The following is a 19742-nucleotide window of genomic DNA, read 5'->3' on the forward strand; positions in this document are numbered from 1 at the left end:
TGACTGGAAATAGGGAAAAGAGAGATTTCATAGAAAAGAGGAAAGCCAGGGAACAGAGAGAGGCGAGAGAAACCAGGGGAAAGAGACTGGCGAGGGAAAAGAGGGATAACAGAGTTGACGAATAACAGGGAAAAGAGAGAGGCGAGGGAAAGTGGAAAAATTAGACCTAGAGGGAAGAGAGGTAAAAGAGAGAGGGGAGGGCAACGAGGGACAACAGAGAATTGAGGAATGAGAGGGGAAAGAGGGAGTCGGGTGAAAGTGGGAAGAATTGGACACCGAGGGAAGAGAGGTAACAGAGACTGGCGAGGAAAAGGAAGGAAAGGTGACTGGCGAGGGAAAAGTTGGAAAAGAGAGAGTCATGGCAAAGCAGGGGAAAAGAGGCGAGGGAAAACAAGGACAAGAGAGTTAATGGAAAAGAAGGAGGTGACTGAAAGTGGGAAGAATTAGACACCGAGGGAAGAGAGGTAACAGAGACTGGCGAGGGAAAGAGAGAGGCGAGATAAACCAGGGGAAAGAGACTGGCGAGGGGGGAAGAGGGAAAAGAGAGGGTTGATTGGAAATAGGGAAAAGAGAGATTTCATAGAAAAGAGGAAAGCCAGGGAACAGAGAGAGGCGAGAGAAACCAGGGGAAAGAGACTGGCGAGGGAAAAGGGGGATAACAGAGTTGACGAATAACAGGGAAAAGAGAGGGGCGAGGGAAAGTGGGAAGTATTAGACACCGACGGAAGAGAGATAACAGAGACTCTCGAGGGAAACGGGGGAAAAGTGCCTGTCGAGGGAAAACTTGGAAAAGAGAGGGTTGAGGGAAAGCAGGGGAAAAGAGACAGGCGAGGGAAAACAAGGACAAGAGAGTTAATGGAAAAGAAGGAGGTGAGTGAAAGTGGGAAGAATTAGACACCGAGGGAAGAGAGGTAACAGACACTGGCGAGGAAAAGAGAGAAGCGAGATAAACCAGAAGAAAGAGACTGGCTAGGGAAAAGAGGGATAACAGAGTTGACGAATAACAGGGAAAAGAGAGAGGTGAGTGAAAGTGGGAAGAATTAGACACCGAGGGAAGAGAGGTAACAGAGACAGGCGAGGGAAAGAGAGAGGCGAGATAAACCAGGGGAAAGAGACTGGCGAGGGAAAAGAGGGATAACAGAGTTGACGAATAACAGGGAAAAGAGAGAGGCGTGTGAAAGTGGAAAAATTAGACCTAGAGGGAAGAGAGGTAAAAGAGAGAGGGGAGGGTAACGAGGGACAACAGATTATTGAGGAATGAGAGGGGAAAGAGGGAGTCGGGTGAAAGTGGGAAGAATTGGACACCGAGGGACGACAGGTAACAGACACTGGCGAGGGAAAGAGAGAGGCGAGATAAACCAGGGGAAAGAGACTGGCGAGGGGGGAAGAGGGAAAAGAGAGGGTTGATTGGAAATAGGGAAAAGAGAGATTTCATAGAAAAGAGGAAAGCCAGGGAACAGAGAGAGGCGAGAGAAACCAGGGGAAAGAGACTGGCGAGGGAAAAGAGGGATAACAGAGTTGACGAATTACAGGGAAAGGAGAGAGGCGAGGGAAAAGAAGGACAAGAGAGAGTTCATGGAAAAGAGAGAGGCGAGGGAAAGTGGGAAGTATTAGACACCGAGGGAAGAGAGATAACAGAGACTGGCGAGGGAAACGGGGGAAAAGTGACAGTCGAGGGAAAACTTGGAAAAGAGAGAGTTGAGAAAAAACAAGGACAAGAGAGTTAATGGAAAAGAGGGAGGCGAGGGAAAGTGGGAAGTATTAGACACCGAGGGAAGAGAGATAACAGAGACTGGCGAGGGAAAGGGGGGAAAAGTGCCTGTCGAGGGGAAAGAGGGAAAAGAGAGGGTTCAGGGAAAGCAGGGGAAAGAGACTATGGAGGGAAAGCAGAGGGAAAGAGACAGGCGAGGGAAAACAAGGACAAGAGAGAGTTAATGGAAAAGAGGGAGGCGAGTGCAAGTGGGAAGAATTAGACACCAAGGGAAGAGACATAAAAGTGACTGGCGAGGGAAAGAGAGAGGCGAGATAAACCAGGGGAAAGAGACTGGCGAGGGGGCGAAGAGGGATAACAGAGTTGACGAATAACAGGGAAAAGACAGAGGCGAGGGAAAGTGGGAACTATTAGACACCGAGGGAAGAGAGATAACAGAGACTGGCGAGGGAAAGAGAGAGGCGAGATAAACCAGGGGAAATAGACTGGCGAGGGGGGAAGAGGGAAAAGAGAGGGTTGACTGGAGACAGGGAAAAGAGAGATTTCATAGAGAAGAGGAAAGCCAGGGAACAGAGGCGAGAGAAACCAGGGAAAGAGACTGGCGAGAAAAAAGAGGGATAACAGAGTTGACGAACAACAGGGAAAAGAGAGAGGCGAGGGAAAACAAGGACAAGAGAGAGTTAATGGAAAAGAGGGAGGCGAGTGAAAGTGGGAAGAATTAGACACCGAGGGAAGAGAGGTAACAGATACTGGCGAGGGAAAGAGAGAGGCGAGATAAACCAGGGGAAAGAGACTGGCGAGGGGGGAAGAGGGAAGAGAGAGAGTTGACTGGAAATAGGGGAACGAGAGAGTTCATGGAAAAGAGGGAGTGGAGTGTAAGTGGGAAAATTAGACTCGGAGGGAATAGAGGTTAAAAGAGACTGGCGAGGGAAAGGAAGGAAAAGAGACTGGCGAGGGAAAGGAAGGAAAAGTGACTGGCGAGGGGAAAGAGGGAAAAGAGAGGGCTGACTGGAAATAGGGAAAAGAGAGATTTCATAGAAAAGAGGAAAGCCAGGGAACAGAGAGAGGCGAGAGAAACCAGGGGAAAGAGACTGGCGAGGGAAAAGAGGGATAACAGAGTTGACGAATAACAGGGAAAAGAGAGAGGCGAGGGAAAGTGGAAAAATTAGACCTAGAGGGAAGAGAGGTAAAAGAGAGAGGGGAGGGCAACGAGGGACAACAGAGAATTGAGGAATGAGAGGGGAAAGAGGGAGTCGGGTGAAAGTGGGAAGAATTGGACACCGAGGGAAGAGAGGTAACAGAGACTGGCGAGGAAAAGGAAGGAAAGGTGACTGGCGAGGGAAAAGTTGGAAAAGAGAGAGTCATGGCAAAGCAGGGGAAAAGAGGCGAGGGAAAACAAGGACAAGAGAGTTAATGGAAAAGAAGGAGGTGACTGAAAGTGGGAAGAATTAGACACCGAGGGAAGAGAGGTAACAGAGACTGGCGAGGGAAAGAGAGAGGCGAGATAAACCAGGGGAAAGAGACTGGCGAGGGGGGAAGAGGGAAAAGAGAGGGCTGACTGGAAATAGGGAAAAGAGAGATTTCTTAGAAAAGAGGAAAGCCAGGGAACAGAGAGAGGCGAGAGAAACCAGGGGAAAGAGACTGGCGAGGGGGGAAGAGGGAAAAGAGAGGGTTGATTGGAAATAGGGAAAAGAGAGATTTCATAGAAAAGAGGAAAGCCAGGGAACAGAGAGAGGCGAGAGAAACCAGGGGAAAGAGACTGGCGAGGGAAAAGGGGGATAACAGAGTTGACGAATAACAGGGAAAAGAGAGGGGCGAGGGAAAGTGGGAAGTATTAGACACCGACGGAAGAGAGATAACAGAGACTGGCGAGGGAAACGGGGGAAAAGTGACAGTCGAGGGAAAACTTGGAAAAGAGAGAGTTGAGAAAAAACAAGGACAAGAGAGTTAATGGAAAAGAGGGAGGCGAGGGAAAGTGGGAAGTATTGGACACCGACGGAAGAGAGATAACAGAGACTGGCGAGGGAAAGGGGGGAAAAGTGACTGTCGAGGGGAAAGAGGGAAAAAGAGGGTTGAGGGAAAGCAGGGGAAAGAGACTATGGAGGGAAAGCAGAGGGAAAGAGACAGGCGAGGGAAAACAAGGACAAGAGAGAGTTAATGGAAAAGAGGGAGGCGAGTGCAAGTGGGAAGAATTAGACACCAAGGGAAGAGACATAAAAGAGACTGGCGAGGGAAAGAGAGAGGCGAGATAAACCAGGGGAAAGAGACTGGCAAGGGAAAAGAGGGATAACAGAGTTGAGGAATAACAGGGAAAAGAGAGTGGCGAGGGAAAGTGGGAAGTAATAGACACCGAGGGAAGAGAGATAACAGAGACTGGCGAGGGAAAGGGGGGAAAAGTGCCTGTCGAGGGGAAAGAGGGAAAAGAGAGGGTTGAGGGAAAGCAGGGGAAAGAGACTATGGAGGGAAAGCAGAGGGAAAGAGACAGGCGAGGGAAAACAAGGACAAGAGAGAGTTAATGGAAAAGAGGGAGGCGAGTGCAAGTGGGAAGAATTAGACACCAAGGGAAGAGACATAAAAGAGACTGGCGAGGGAAAGAGAGAGGCGAGATAAACCAGGGGAAAGAGACTGGCGAGGGGGGAAGAGGGATAACAGAGTTGACGAATAACAGGGAAAAGACAGAGGCGAGGGAAAGTGGGAAGTATTAGACACCGAGGGAAGAGAGATAACAGAGACTGGCGAGGGAAAGAGAGAGGCGAGATAAACCAGGGGAAAGAGACTGGCAAGGGAAAAGAGGGATAACAGAGTTGAGGAATAACAGGGAAAAGAGAGTGGCGAGGGAAAGTGGGAAGTAATAGACACCGAGGGAAGAGAGATAACAGAGACTGGCGAGGGAAACGGGGGAAAAGTGACAGTCGAGGGAAAACTTGGAAAAGAGAGAGTTGAGAAAAAACAAGGACAAGAGAGTTAATGGAAAAGAGGGAGGCGAGGGAAAGTGGGAAGTAATAGACACCGAGGGAAGAGAGATAACAGAGACTGGCGAGGGAAAGGGGGGAAAAGTGCCTGTCGAGGGGAAAGAGGGAAAAGAGAGGGTTGAGGGAAAGCAGGGGAAAGAGACTGACGAGAGAAATAAGAGGGAAAGAGACAGGCGAGGGAAAACAAGGACAAGAGAGAGTTAATGGAAAAGAGGGAGGTGACTGAAAGTGGGAAGAATTAGACACCGAGGGAAGAGAGGTAACAGAGACTGGCGAGGGAAAGAGAGAGGCGAGAGAAACCAGGGGAAAGAGACTGGCGAGGGGGGAAGAGGGAAAAGAGAGGGTTGATTGGAAATAGGGAAAAGAGAGATTTCATAGAAAAGAGGAAAGCCAGGGAACAGAGAGAGGCGAGAGAAACCAGGGGAAAGAGACTGGCGAGGGAAAAGGGGGATAACAGAGTTGACGAATAACAGGGAAAAGAGAGGGGCGAGGGAAAGTGGGAAGTATTAGACACCGACGGAAGAGAGATAACAGAGACTCTCGAGGGAAACGGGGGAAAAGTGCCTGTCGAGGGAAAACTTGGAAAAGAGAGGGTTGAGGGAAAGCAGGGGAAAAGAGACAGGCGAGGGAAAACAAGGACAAGAGAGTTAATGGAAAAGAAGGAGGTGAGTGAAAGTGGGAAGAATTAGACACCGAGGGAAGAGAGGTAACAGACACTGGCGAGGAAAAGAGAGAAGCGAGATAAACCAGAAGAAAGAGACTGGCTAGGGAAAAGAGGGATAACAGAGTTGACGAATAACAGGGAAAAGAGAGAGGTGAGTGAAAGTGGGAAGAATTAGACACCGAGGGAAGAGAGGTAACAGAGACAGGCGAGGGAAAGAGAGAGGCGAGATAAACCAGGGGAAAGAGACTGGCGAGGGAAAAGAGGGATAACAGAGTTGACGAATAACAGGGAAAAGAGAGAGGCGTGTGAAAGTGGAAAAATTAGACCTAGAGGGTAGAGAGGTAAAAGAGAGAGGGGAGGGTAACGAGGGACAACAGATTATTGAGGAATGAGAGGGGAAAGAGGGAGTCGGGTGAAAGTGGGAAGAATTGGACACCGAGGGACGACAGGTAACAGACACTGGCGAGGGAAAGAGAGAGGCGAGATAAACCAGGGGAAAGAGACTGGCGAGGGGGGAAGAGGGAAAAGAGAGGGTTGATTGGAAATAGGGAAAAGAGAGATTTCATAGAAAAGAGGAAAGCCAGGGAACAGAGAGAGGCGAGAGAAACCAGGGGAAAGAGACTGGCGAGGGAAAAGAGGGATAACAGAGTTGAGGAATTACAGGGAAAGGAGAGAGGCGAGGGAAAAGAAGGACAAGAGAGAGTTCATGGAAAAGAGAGAGGCGAGGGAAAGTGGGAAGTAATAGACAACGAGGGAAGAGAGATAACAGAGACTGGCGAGGGAAACGGGGGAAAAGTGACTGTCGAGGGGAAAGAGGGAAAAAGAGGGTTGAGGGAAAGCAGGGGAAAGAGACTATGGAGGGAAAGCAGAGGGAAAGAGACAGGCGAGGGAAAACAAGGACAAGAGAGAGTTAATGGAAAAGAGGGAGGCGAGTGCAAGTGGGAAGACTTAGACACCAAGGGAAGAGACGTAAAAGAGACTGGCGAGGGAAAGAGAGAGGCGAGATAAACCAGGGGAAAGAGACTGGCGAGGGAAAAGAGGGATAACAGAGTTGAGGAATAACAGGGAAAAGAGAGAGGCGAGGGAAAGTGGGAAGTATTAGACACCGAGGGAAGAGAGATAACAGAGACTGGCGAGGGAAAGGGGGGAAAAGTGCCTGTCGAGGGGAAAGAGGGAAAAGAGAGGGTTGAGGCAAAGCAGGGGAAAGAGACTATGGAGGGAAAGCAGAGGGAAAGAGACAGGCGAGGGAAAACAAGGACAAGAGAGAGTTAATGGAAAAGAAGGAGGCGAGTGTAAGTGGGAAGAATTAGACACCGAGGGAAGAGAGGTAACAGAGACTGGCGAGGGAAAGAGAGAGGCGAGATAAAGCAGGGGAAAGAGACTGGCGAGGGGAAAGAGGGAAAAGAGAGGGCTGACTGGAAATAGGGAAAAGAGAGATTTCATAGAAAAGAGGAAAGCCAGGGAACAGAGAGAGGCGAGATAAACCAGGGGAAAGAGACTGGCGAGGGGGGAAGAGGGATAACAGAGTTGACGAATAACAGGGAAAAGACAGAGGCGAGGGAAAGTGGGAAGTATTAGACACCGAGGGAAGAGAGATAACAGAGACTGGCGAGGGAAAGAGAGAGGCGAGATAAACCAGGGGAAATAGACTGGCGAGGGGGGAAGAGGGAAAAGAGAGGGTTGACTGGAGACAGGGAAAAGAGAGATTTCATAGAAAAGAGGAAAGCCAGGGAACAGAGAGAGGCGAGAGAAACCAGGGGAAAGAGACTGGCGAGGGAAAAGAGGGATAACAGAGTTGACGAATTACAGGGAAAGGAGAGAGGCGAGGGAAAAGAAGGACAAGAGAGAGTTCATGGAAAAGAGAGAGGCGAGGGAAAGTGGGAAGTATTAGACACCGAGGGAAGAGAGATAACAGAGACTGGCGAGGGAAAACGGGGGAAAAGTGACAGTCGAGGGAAAACTTGGAAAAGAGAGAGTTGAGAAAAAACAAGGACAAGAGAGTTAATGGAAAAGAGGGAGGCGAGGGAAAGTGGGAAGTAATAGACGCCGAGGGAAGAGAGATAACAGAGACTGGCGAGGGAAAGGGGGGAAAAGTGCCTGTCGAGGGGAAAGAGGGAAAAGAGAGGGTTGAGGGAAAGCAGGGGAAAGAGACTGACGAGAGAAATAAGAGGGAAAGAGACAGGCGAGGGAAAACAAGGACAAGAGAGAGTTAATGGAAAAGAGGGAGGCGAGTGCAAGTGGGAAGACTTAGACACCAAGGGAAGAGACGTAAAAGAGACTGGCGAGGGAAAGAGAGAGGCGAGATAAACCAGGGGAAAGAGACTGGCGAGGGAAAAGAGGGATAACTGAGTTGAGGAATAACAGGGAAAAGAGAGAGGCGAGGGAAAGTGGGAAGTATTAGACACCGAGGGAAGAGAGATAACAGAGACTGGCGAGGGAAAGGGGGGAAAAGTGCCTGTCGAGGGGAAAGAGGGAAAAGAGAGGGTTGAGGCAAAGCAGGGGAAAGAGACTATGGAGGGAAAGCAGAGGGAAAGAGACAGGCGAGGGAAAACAAGGACAAGAGAGAGTTAATGGAAAAGAGGGAGGCGAGTGCAAGTGGGAAGAATTAGACACCAAGGGAAGAGACATAAAAGAGACTGGCGAGGGAAAGAGAGAGGCGAGATAAACCAGGGGAAAGAGACTGGCAAGGGAAAAGAGGGATAACAGAGTTGACGAATAACAGGGAAAAGAGAGTGGCGAGGGAAAGTGGGAAGTAATAGACACCGAGGGAAGAGAGATAACAGAGACTGGCGAGGGAAAGGGGGGAAAAGTGACTGTCGAGGGGAAAGAGGGAAAAGAGAGGGTTGAGGGAAAGCAGGGGAAAGAGACTGACGAGAGAAATAAGAGGGAAAGAGACAGGCGAGGGAAAACAAGGACAAGAGAGAGTTAATGGAAAAGAGGGAGGCGAGTGCAAGTGGGAAGACTTAGACACCAAGGGAAGAGACGTAAAAGAGACTGGCGAGGGAAAGAGAGAGGCGAGATAAACCAGGGGAAAGAGACTGGCGAGGGAAAAGAGGGATAACAGAGTTGAGGAATAACAGGGAAAAGAGAGAGGCGAGGGAAAGTGGGAAGTATTAGACACCGAGGGAAGAGAGATAACAGAGACTGGCGAGGGAAAGGGGGGAAAAGTGCCTGTCGAGGGGAAAGAGGGAAAAGAGAGGGTTGAGGCAAAGCAGGGGAAAGAGACTATGGAGGGAAAGCAGAGGGAAAGAGACAGGCGAGGGAAAACAAGGACAAGAGAGAGTTAATGGAAAAGAAGGAGGCGAGTGTAAGTGGGAAGAATTAGACACCGAGGGAAGAGAGGTAACAGAGACTGGCGAGGGAAAGAGAGAGGCGAGATAAACCAGGGGAAAGAGACTGGCGAGGGGGGAAGAGGGAAAAGAGAGGGTTGATTGGAAATAGGGAAAAGAGAGATTTCATAGAAAAGAGGAAAGCCAGGGAACAGAGAGAGGCGAGAGAAACCAGGGGAAAGAGACTGGCGAGGGGGGAAGAGGGAAGAGAGAGAGTTGACTGGAAATAGGGGAACGAGAGAGTTCATGGAAAAGAGGGAGTGGAGTGTAAGTGTGAGGAATTAGACACGGAGGGAATAGAGGTTAAAAGAGACTGGCGAGGGAAAGGAAGGAAAAGTGACTGGCGAGGGGAAAGAGGGAAAAGAGAGGGCTGACTGGAAATAGGGAAAAGAGAGATTTCATAGAAAAGAGGAAAGCCAGGGAACAGAGAGAGGCGAGAGAAACCAGGGGAAAGAGACTGGCGAGGGAAAAGAGGGATAACAGAGTTGACGAATAACAGGGAAAAGAGAGAGGCGAGGGAAAGTGGAAAAATTAGACCTAGAGGGAAGAGAGGTAAAAGAGAGAGGGGAGGGCAACGAGGGACAACAGAGAATTGAGGAATGAGAGGGGAAAGAGGGAGTCGGGTGAAAGTGGGAAGAATTGGACACCGAGGGAAGAGAGGTAACAGAGACTGGCGAGGAAAAGGAGGGAAAGGTGACTGGCGAGGGAAAAGTTGGAAAAGAGAGAGTCATGGCAAAGCAGGGGAAAAGAGGCGAGGGAAAACAAGGACAAGAGAGTTAATGGAAAAGAAGGAGGTGACTGAAAGTGGGAAGAATTAGACACCGAGGGAAGAGAGGTAACAGAGACTGGCGAGGGAAAGAGAGAGGCGAGATAAACCAGGGGAAAGAGACTGGCGAGGGGGGAAGAGGGAAAAGAGAGGGTTGATTGGAAATAGGGAAAAGAGAGATTTCATAGAAAAGAGGAAAGCCAGGGAACAGAGAGAGGCGAGAGAAACCAGGGGAAAGAGACTGGCGAGGGAAAAGGGGGATAACAGAGTTGACGAATAACAGGGAAAAGAGAGGGGCGAGGGAAAGTGGGAAGTATTAGACACCGACGGAAGAGAGATAACAGAGACTCTCGAGGGAAACGGGGGAAAAGTGCCTGTCGAGGGAAAACTTGGAAAAGAGAGGGTTGAGGGAAAGCAGGGGAAAAGAGACAGGCGAGGGAAAACAAGGACAAGAGAGTTAATGGAAAAGAAGGAGGTGAGTGAAAGTGGGAAGAATTAGACACCGAGGGAAGAGAGGTAACAGACACTGGCGAGGAAAAGAGAGAAGCGAGATAAACCAGAAGAAAGAGACTGGCTAGGGAAAAGAGGGATAACAGAGTTGACGAATAACAGGGAAAAGAGAGAGGTGAGTGAAAGTGGGAAGAATTAGACACCGAGGGAAGAGAGGTAACAGAGACAGGCGAGGGAAAGAGAGAGGCGAGATAAACCAGGGGAAAGAGACTGGCGAGGGAAAAGAGGGATAACAGAGTTGACGAATAACAGGGAAAAGAGAGAGGCGTGTGAAAGTGGAAAAATTAGACCTAGAGGGAAGAGAGGTAAAAGAGAGAGGGGAGGGTAACGAGGGACAACAGATTATTGAGGAATGAGAGGGGAAAGAGGGAGTCGGGTGAAAGTGGGAAGAATTGGACACCGAGGGACGACAGGTAACAGACACTGGCGAGGGAAAGAGAGAGGCGAGATAAACCAGGGGAAAGAGACTGGCGAGGGGGGAAGAGGGAAAAGAGAGGGTTGATTGGAAATAGGGAAAAGAGAGATTTCATAGAAAAGAGGAAAGCCAGGGAACAGAGAGAGGCGAGAGAAACCAGGGGAAAGAGACTGGCGAGGGAAAAGAGGGATAACAGAGTTGAGGAATTACAGGGAAAGGAGAGAGGCGAGGGAAAAGAAGGACAAGAGAGAGTTCATGGAAAAGAGAGAGGCGAGGGAAAGTGGGAAGTATTAGACAACGAGGGAAGAGAGATAACAGAGACTGGCGAGGGAAACGGGGGAAAAGTGACTGTCGAGGGGAAAGAGGGAAAAAGAGGGTTGAGGGAAAGCAGGGGAAAGAGACTATGGAGGGAAAGCAGAGGGAAAGAGACAGGCGAGGGAAAACAAGGACAAGAGAGAGTTAATGGAAAAGAGGGAGGCGAGTGCAAGTGGGAAGAATTAGACACCAAGGGAAGAGACGTAAAAGAGACTGGCGAGGGAAAGAGAGAGGCGAGATAAACCAGGGGAAAGAGACTGGCGAGGGGGGAAGAGGGATAACAGAGTTGACGAATAACAGGGAAAAGACAGAGGCGAGGGAAACTGGGAAGTATTAGACACCGAGGGAAGAGAGATAACAGAGACTGGCGAGCGAAAGGGGGGAAAAGTGCCTGTCGAGGGGAAAGAGGGAAAAGAGAGGGTTGAGGGAAAGCAGGGGAAAGAGACTATGGAGGGAAAGCAGAGGGAAAGAGACAGGCGAGGGAAAACAAGGACAAGAGAGAGTTAATGGAAAAGAGGGAGGCGAGTGCAAGTGGGAAGACTTAGACACCAAGGGAAGAGACGTAAAAGAGACTGGCGAGGGAAAGAGAGAGGCGAGATAAACCAGGGGAAAGAGATTGGCGAGGGAAAAGAGGGATAACAGAGTTGACGAATAACAGGGAAAAGAGAGGCGAGGGAAAGTGGGAAGTATTAGACACCGAGGGAAGAGAGATAACAGAGACTGGCGAGGGAAAGGGGGGATAAGTGCCTGTCGAGGGGAAAGAGGGAAAAGAGAGGGTTGAGGCAAAGCAGGGGAAAGAGACTATGGAGGGAAAGCAGAGGGAAAGAGACAGGCGAGGGAAAACAAGGACAAGAGAGAGTTAATGGAAAAGAAGGAGGCGAGTGTAAGTGGGAAGAATTAGACACCGAGGGAAGAGAGGTAACAGAGACTGGCGAGGGAAAGAGAGAGGCGAGATAAAGCAGGGGAAAGAGACTGGCGAGGGGAAAGAGGGAAAAGAGAGGGCTGACTGGAAATAGGGAAAAGAGAGATTTCATAGAAAAGAGGAAAGCCAGGGAACAGAGAGAGGCGAGAGAAACCAGGGGAAAGAGACTGGCGAGGGAAAAGAGGGATAACAGAGTTGACGAATAACAGGGAAAAGAGAGAGGCGAGTGAAAGTGGAAAAATTAGACCTAGAGGGAAGAGAGGTAAAAGAGAGAGGGGAGGGACAACAGAGAATTGAGGAATGAGAGGGGAAAGAGGGAGTCGGGTGAAAGTGGGAAGAATTAGACACCGAGGGAAGAGAGGTAACAGACACTGGCGAGGGAAAATTTGGAAAAGAGAGAGTCATGGCAAAGCAGGAGAAAAGAGACAGGCGAGGGAAAACAAGGACAAGAGAGAGTTAATGGAAAAGAGGGAGGCGAGTGCAAGTGGGAAGAATTAGACACCAAGGGAAGAGACATAAAAGTGACTGGCGAGGGAAAGAGAGAGGCGAGATAAACCAGGGAAAGAGACTGGCGAGAAAAAAGAGGGATAACAGAGTTGACGAATAACAGGGAAAAGAGAGAGGCGAGGGAAAACAAGGACAAGAGAGAGTTCATGGAAAAGAGGGAGGCGAGTGAAAGTGGGAAGAATTAGACACCGAGGGAAGAGAGGTAACAGATACTGGCGAGGGAAAGAGAGAGGCGAGAGAAACCAGGGGAAAGAGACTGGCGAGGGGGGAAGAGGGAAGAGAGAGAGTTGACTGGAAATAGGGGAACGAGAGAGTTCATGGAAAAGAGGGAGTGGAGTGTAAGTGTGAGGAATTAGACACGGAGGGAATAGAGGTTAAAAGAGACTGGCGAGGGAAAGGAAGGAAAAGTGACTGGCGAGGGGAAAGAGGGAAAAGAGAGGGCTGACTGGAAATAGGGAAAAGAGAGATTTCATAGAAAAGAGGAAAGCCAGGGAACAGAGAGAGGCGAGAGAAACCAGGGGAAAGAGACTGGCGAGGGAAAAGAGGGATAACAGAGTTGACGAATAACAGGGAAAAGAGAGAGGCGTGTGAAAGTGGAAAAATTAGACCTAGAGGGAAGAGAGGTAAAAGAGAGAGGGGAGGGCAACGAGGGACAACAGAGAATTGAGGAATGAGAGGGGAAAGAGGGAGTCGGGTGAAAGTGGGAAGAATTGGACACCGAGGGAAGAGAGGTAACAGAGACTGGCGAGGAAAAGGAAGGAAAGGTGACTGGCGAGGGAAAAGTTGGAAAAGAGAGAGTCATGGCAAAGCAGGGGAAAAGAGGCGAGGGAAAACAAGGACAAGAGAGTTAATGGAAAAGAAGGAGGTGACTGAAAGTGGGAAGAATTAGACACCGAGGGAAGAGAGGTAACAGAGACTGGCGAGGGAAAGAGAGAGGCGAGATAAACCAGGGGAAAGAGACTGGCGAGGGGGGAAGAGGGAAAAGAGAGGGTTGATTGGAAATAGGGAAAAGAGAGATTTCATAGAAAAGAGGAAAGCCAGGGAACAGAGAGAGGCGAGAGAAACCAGGGGAAAGAGACTGGCGAGGGAAAAGGGGGATAACAGAGTTGACGAATAACAGGGAAAAGAGAGGGGCGAGGGAAAGTGGGAAGTATTAGACACCGACGGAAGAGAGATAACAGAGACTCTCGAGGGAAACGGGGGAAAAGTGCCTGTCGAGGGAAAACTTGGAAAAGAGAGGGTTGAGGGAAAGCAGGGGAAAAGAGACAGGCGAGGGAAAACAAGGACAAGAGAGTTAATGGAAAAGAAGGAGGTGAGTGAAAGTGGGAAGAATTAGACACCGAGGGAAGAGAGGTAACAGACACTGGCGAGGAAAAGAGAGAAGCGAGATAAACCAGAAGAAAGAGACTGGCTAGGGAAAAGAGGGATAACAGAGTTGACGAATAACAGGGAAAAGAGAGAGGTGAGTGAAAGTGGGAAGAATTAGACACCGAGGGAAGAGAGGTAACAGAGACAGGCGAGGGAAAGAGAGAGGCGAGATAAACCAGGGGAAAGAGACTGGCGAGGGAAAAGAGGGATAACAGAGTTGACGAATAACAGGGAAAAGAGAGAGGCGTGTGAAAGTGGAAAAATTAGACCTAGAGGGAAGAGAGGTAAAAGAGAGAGGGGAGGGTAACGAGGGACAACAGATTATTGAGGAATGAGAGGGGAAAGAGGGAGTCGGGTGAAAGTGGGAAGAATTGGACACCGAGGGACGACAGGTAACAGACACTGGCGAGGGAAAGAGAGAGGCGAGATAAACCAGGGGAAAGAGACTGGCGAGGGGGGAAGAGGGAAAAGAGAGGGTTGATTGGAAATAGGGAAAAGAGAGATTTCATAGAAAAGAGGAAAGCCAGGGAACAGAGAGAGGCGAGAGAAACCAGGGGAAAGAGACTGGCGAGGGAAAAGAGGGATAACAGAGTTGACGAATAACAGGGAAAGGAGAGAGGCGAGGGAAAAGAAGGACAAGAGAGAGTTCATGGAAAAGAGAGAGGCGAGGGAAAGTGGGAAGTATTAGACACCGAGGGAAGAGAGATAACAGAGACTGGCGAGGGAAACGGGGGAAAAGTGACAGTCGAGGGAAAACTTGGAAAAGAGAGAGTTGAGAAAAAACAAGGACAAGAGAGTTAATGGAAAAGAGGGAGGCGAGGGAAAGTGGGAAGTATTAGACACCGAGGGAAGAGAGATAACAGAGACTGGCGAGGGAAAGGGGGGAAAAGTGCCTGTCGAGGGGAAAGAGGGAAAAGAGAGGGTTCAGGGAAAGCAGGGGAAAGAGACTATGGAGGGAAAGCAGAGGGAAAGAGACAGGCGAGGGAAAACAAGGACAAGAGAGAGTTAATGGAAAAGAGGGAGGCGAGTGCAAGTGGGAAGAATTAGACACCAAGGGAAGAGACATAAAAGTGACTGGCGAGGGAAAGAGAGAGGCGAGATAAACCAGGGGAAAGAGACTGGCGAGGGGGCGAAGAGGGATAACAGAGTTGACGAATAACAGGGAAAAGACAGAGGCGAGGGAAAGTGGGAACTATTAGACACCGAGGGAAGAGAGATAACAGAGACTGGCGAGGGAAAGAGAGAGGCGAGATAAACCAGGGGAAATAGACTGGCGAGGGGGGAAGAGGGAAAAGAGAGGGTTGACTGGAGACAGGGAAAAGAGAGATTTCATAGAGAAGAGGAAAGCCAGGGAACAGAGAGAGGCGAGAGAAACCAGGGGAAAGAGACTGGCGAGGGAAAAGGGGGATAACAGAGTTGACGAATAACAGGGAAAAGAGAGGGGCGAGGGAAAGTGGGAAGTATTAGACACCGACGGAAGAGAGATAACAGAGACTGGCGAGGGAAACGGGGGAAAAGTGACAGTCGAGGGAAAACTTGGAAAAGAGAGAGTTGAGAAAAAACAAGGACAAGAGAGTTAATGGAAAAGAGGGAGGCGAGGGAAAGTGGGAAGTATTGGACACCGACGGAAGAGAGATAACAGAGACTGGCGAGGGAAAGGGGGGAAAAGTGACTGTCGAGGGGAAAGAGGGAAAAAGAGGGTTGAGGGAAAGCAGGGGAAAGAGACTATGGAGGGAAAGCAGAGGGAAAGAGACAGGCGAGGGAAAACAAGGACAAGAGAGAGTTAATGGAAAAGAGGGAGGCGAGTGCAAGTGGGAAGAATTAGACACCAAGGGAAGAGACATAAAAGAGACTGGCGAGGGAAAGAGAGAGGCGAGATAAACCAGGGGAAAGAGACTGGCAAGGGAAAAGAGGGATAACAGAGTTGAGGAATAACAGGGAAAAGAGAGTGGCGAGGGAAAGTGGGAAGTAATAGACACCGAGGGAAGAGAGATAACAGAGACTGGCGAGGGAAAGGGGGGAAAAGTGCCTGTCGAGGGGAAAGAGGGAAAAGAGAGGGTTGAGGGAAAGCAGGGGAAAGAGACTATGGAGGGAAAGCAGAGGGAAAGAGACAGGCGAGGGAAAACAAGGACAAGAGAGAGTTAATGGAAAAGAGGGAGGCGAGTGCAAGTGGGAAGAATTAGACACCAAGGGAAGAGACATAAAAGAGACTGGCGAGGGAAAGAGAGAGGCGAGATAAACCAGGGGAAAGAGACTGGCGAGGGGGGAAGAGGGATAACAGAGTTGACGAATAACAGGGAAAAGACAGAGGCGAGGGAAAGTGGGAAGTATTAGACACCGAGGGAAGAGAGATAACAGAGACTGGCGAGGGAAACGGGGGAAAAGTGACAGTCGAGGGAAAACTTGGAAAAGAGAGAGTTGAGAAAAAACAAGGACAAGAGAGTTAATGGAAAAGAGGGAGGCGAGGGAAAGTGGGAAGTAATAGACACCGAGGGAAGAGAGATAACAGAGACTGGCGAGGGAAAGGGGGGAAAAGTGCCTGTCGAGGGGAAAGAGGGAAAAGAGAGGGTTGAGGGAAAGCAGGGGAAAGAGACTATGGAGGGAAAGCAGAGGGAAAGAGACAGGCGAGGGAAAACAAGGACAAGAGAGAGTTAATGGAAAAGAGGGAGGCGAGTGCAAGTGGGAAGAATTACACACCAAGGGAAGAGACATAAAAGAGACTGGCGAGGGAAAGAGAGAGGCGAGATAAACCAGGGGAAAGAGACTGGCGAGGGGGGAAGAGGGATAACAGAGTTGACGAATAACAGGGAAAAGACAGAGGCGAGGGAAAGTGGGAAGTATTAGACACCGAGGGAAGAGAGATAACAGAGACTGGCGAGGGAAAGAGAGAGGCGAGAGAAACCAGGGGAAAGAGACTGGCGAGGGAAAAGAGGGATAACAGAGTTGACGAATTACAGGGAAAGGAGAGAGGCGAGGGAAAAGAAGGACAAGAGAGAGTTAATGGAAAAGAGGGAGGCGAGGGAAAGTGGGAAGTAATAGACACCGAGGGAAGAGAGATAACAGAGACTGTCGAGGGAAAGGGGGGAAAAGTGACTGTCGAGGGGAAAGAGGGAAAAAGAGGGTTCAGGGAAAGCAGGGGAAAGAGACTATGGAGGGAAAGCAGAGGGAAAGAGACAGGCGAGGGAAAACAAGGACAAGAGAGAGTTAATGGAAAAGAGGGAGGCGAGTGCAAGTGGGAAGACTTAGACACCAAGGGAAGAGACATAAAAGAGACTGGCGAGGGAAAGAGAGAGGCGAGATAAACCAGGGGACAGAGACTGGCGAGGGGGGAAGAGGGAAAAGAGAGGGTTGATTGGAAATAGGGAAAAGAGGGATTTCATGGAAAAGAGGGAGTGGAGTGTAAGTGGGAGGAATTAGACACGGAGGGAATAGAGGTTAAAAGAGACTGGCGAGGGAAAGGAAGGAAAAGTGACTGGCGAGGGGAAAGAGGGAAAAGAGAGGGCTGACTGGAAATAGGGAAAAGAGAGATTTCATAGAAAAGAGGAAAGCCAGGGAACAGAGAGAGGCGAGAGAAACCAGGGGAAAGAGACTGGCGAGGGAAAAGAGGGATAACAGAGTTGACGAATAACAGGGAAAAGAGAGAGGCGAGTGAAAGTGGAAAAATTAGACCTAGAGGGAAGAGAGGTAAAAGAGAGAGGGGAGGGCAACGAGGGACAACAGAGAATTGAGGAATGAGAGGGGAAAGAGGGAGTCGGGTGAAAGTGGGAAGAATTGGACACCGAGGGCAGAGAGAGGGGAGGGCAACGAGGGACAACAGAGAATTGAGGAATGAGAGGGGAAAGAGGGAGTCGGGTGAAAGTGGGAAGAATTAGACACCGAGGGAAGAGAGGTTAAAAGAGACTGGCGATGGCAAGGAAGGAAAAGTGACTGGCGAGGGGAAAGAGGGAAAAGAGAGGGCTGACTGGAAATAGGGAAAAGAGAGATTTCATAGAAAAGAGGAAAGCCAGGGAACAGAGAGAGGCGAGATAAACCAGGGGAAAGAGACTGGCGAGGGAAAAGAGGGATAACAGAGTTGACGAATAACAGGGAAAAGAGAGAGGCGTGTGAAAGTGGAAAAATTAGACCTAGAGGGAAGAGAGGTAAAAGAGAGAGGGGAGGGTAACGAGGGACAACAGATTATTGAGGAATGAGAGGGGAAAGAGGGAGTCGGGTGAAAGTGGGAAGAATTGGACACCGAGGGACGACAGGTAACAGACACTGGCGAGGGAAAGAGAGAGGCGAGATAAACCAGGGGAAAGAGACTGGCGAGGGGGGAAGAGGGAAAAGAGAGGGTTGATTGGAAATAGGGAAAAGAGAGATTTCATAGAAAAGAGGAAAGCCAGGGAACAGAGAGAGGCGAGAGAAACCAGGGGAAAGAGACTGGCGAGGGAAAAGAGGGATAACAGAGTTGAGGAATTACAGGGAAAGGAGAGAGGCGAGGGAAAGTGGGAAGTATTAGACACCGAGGGAAGAGAGGTAACAGAGACTGGCGAGGGAAATGGGGGAAAAGTGACAGTCGAGGGAAAACTTGGAAAAGAGAGAGTTGAGAAAAAACAAGGACAAGAGAGTTAATGGAAAAGAGGGAGGCGAGGGAAAGTGGGAAGTATTGGACACCGACGGAAGAGAGATAACAGAGACTGGCGAGGGAAAGGGGGGAAAAGTGCCTGTCGAGGGGAAAGAGGGAAAAGAGAGGGTTGAGGGAAAGCAGGGGAAAGAGACTATGGAGGGAAAGCAGAGGGAAAGAGACAGGCGAGGGAAAACAAGGACAAGAGAGAGTTAATGGAAAAGAGGGAGGCGAGTGCAAGTGGGAAGAATTAGACACCGAGGGAAGAGAAATAAAAGTGACTGGCGAGGGAAAGAGAGAGGCGAGATAAACCAGGGGAAATAGACTGGCGAGTGGGGAAGAGGGAAAAGAGAGGGTTGACTGGAGACAGGGAAAAGAGAGATTTCATAGAGAAGAGGAAAGCCAGGGAACAGAGGCGAGAGAAACCAGGGAAAGAGACTGGAGAGAAAAAAGAGGGATAACAGAGTTGACGAATAACAGGGAAAAGAGAGAGGCGAGGGAAAACAAGGACAAGAGAGAGTTAATGGAAAAGAGGGAGGCGAGTGAAAGTGGGAAGAATTAGACACCGAGGGAAGAGAGGTAACAGATACTGGCGAGGGAAAGAGAGAGGCGAGATAAACCAGGGGAAAGAGACTGGCGAGGGGGGAAGAGGGAAAAGAGAGGGCTGACTGGAAATAGGGAAAAGAGAGATTTCATAGAAAAGAGGAAAGCCAGGGAACAGAGAGAGGCGAGAGAAACCAGGGGAAAGAGACTGGCGAGGGAAAAGAGGGATAACAGAGTTGACGAATTACAGGGAAAGGAGAGAGGCGAGGGAAAAGAAGGACAAGAGAGAGTTCATGGAAAAGAGAGAGGCGAGGGAAAGTGGGAAGTATTAGACACCGAGGGAAGAGAGATAACAGAGACTGGCGAGGGAAACGGGGGAAAAGTGACAGTCGAGGGAAAACTTGGAAAAGAGAGAGTTGAGAAAAAACAAGGACAAGAGAGTTAATGGAAAAGAGGGAGGCGAGTGAAACTGGGAAGTATTAGACACCGACGGAAGAGAGATAACAGAGACTGGCGAGGGAAAGGGGGGAAAAGTGCCTGTCGAGGGGAAAGAGGGAAAAGAGAGGGTTGAGGGAAAGCAGGGGAAAGAGACTATGGAGGGAAAGCAGAGGGAAAGAGACAGGCGAGGGAAAACAAGGACAAGAGAGAGTTAATGGAAAAGAGGGAGGCGAGTGCAAGTGGGAAGAATTAGACACCAAGGGAAGAGACATAAAAGTGACTGGCGAGGGAAAGAGAGAGGCGAGAGAAACCAGGGGAAAGAGACTGGCGAGGGGGGAAGAGGGAAGAGCGAGAGTTGACTGGAAATAGGGGAACGAGAGAGTTCATGGAAAAGAGGGAGTGGAGTGTAAGTGGGAGGAATTAGACACGGAGGGAATAGAGGTTAAAAGAGACTGGCGAGGGAAAGGAAGGAAAAGTGACTGGCGAGGGGAAAGAGGGAAAAGAGAGGGCTGACTGGAAATAGGGAAAAGAGAGATTTCATAGAAAAGAGGAAAGCCAGGGAACAGAGAGAGGCGAGAGAAACCAGGGGAAAGAGACTGGCGAGGGAAAAGAGGGATAACAGAGTTGACGAAAAACAGGGAAAAGAGAGAGGCGAGTGAAAGTGGAAAAATTAGACCTA

The sequence above is a fragment of the Harpia harpyja genome, chromosome W (genome assembly GCF_026419915.1).
Source record: "Harpia harpyja isolate bHarHar1 chromosome W, bHarHar1 primary haplotype, whole genome shotgun sequence".
Taxonomy (NCBI): domain Eukaryota; kingdom Metazoa; phylum Chordata; class Aves; order Accipitriformes; family Accipitridae; genus Harpia; species Harpia harpyja.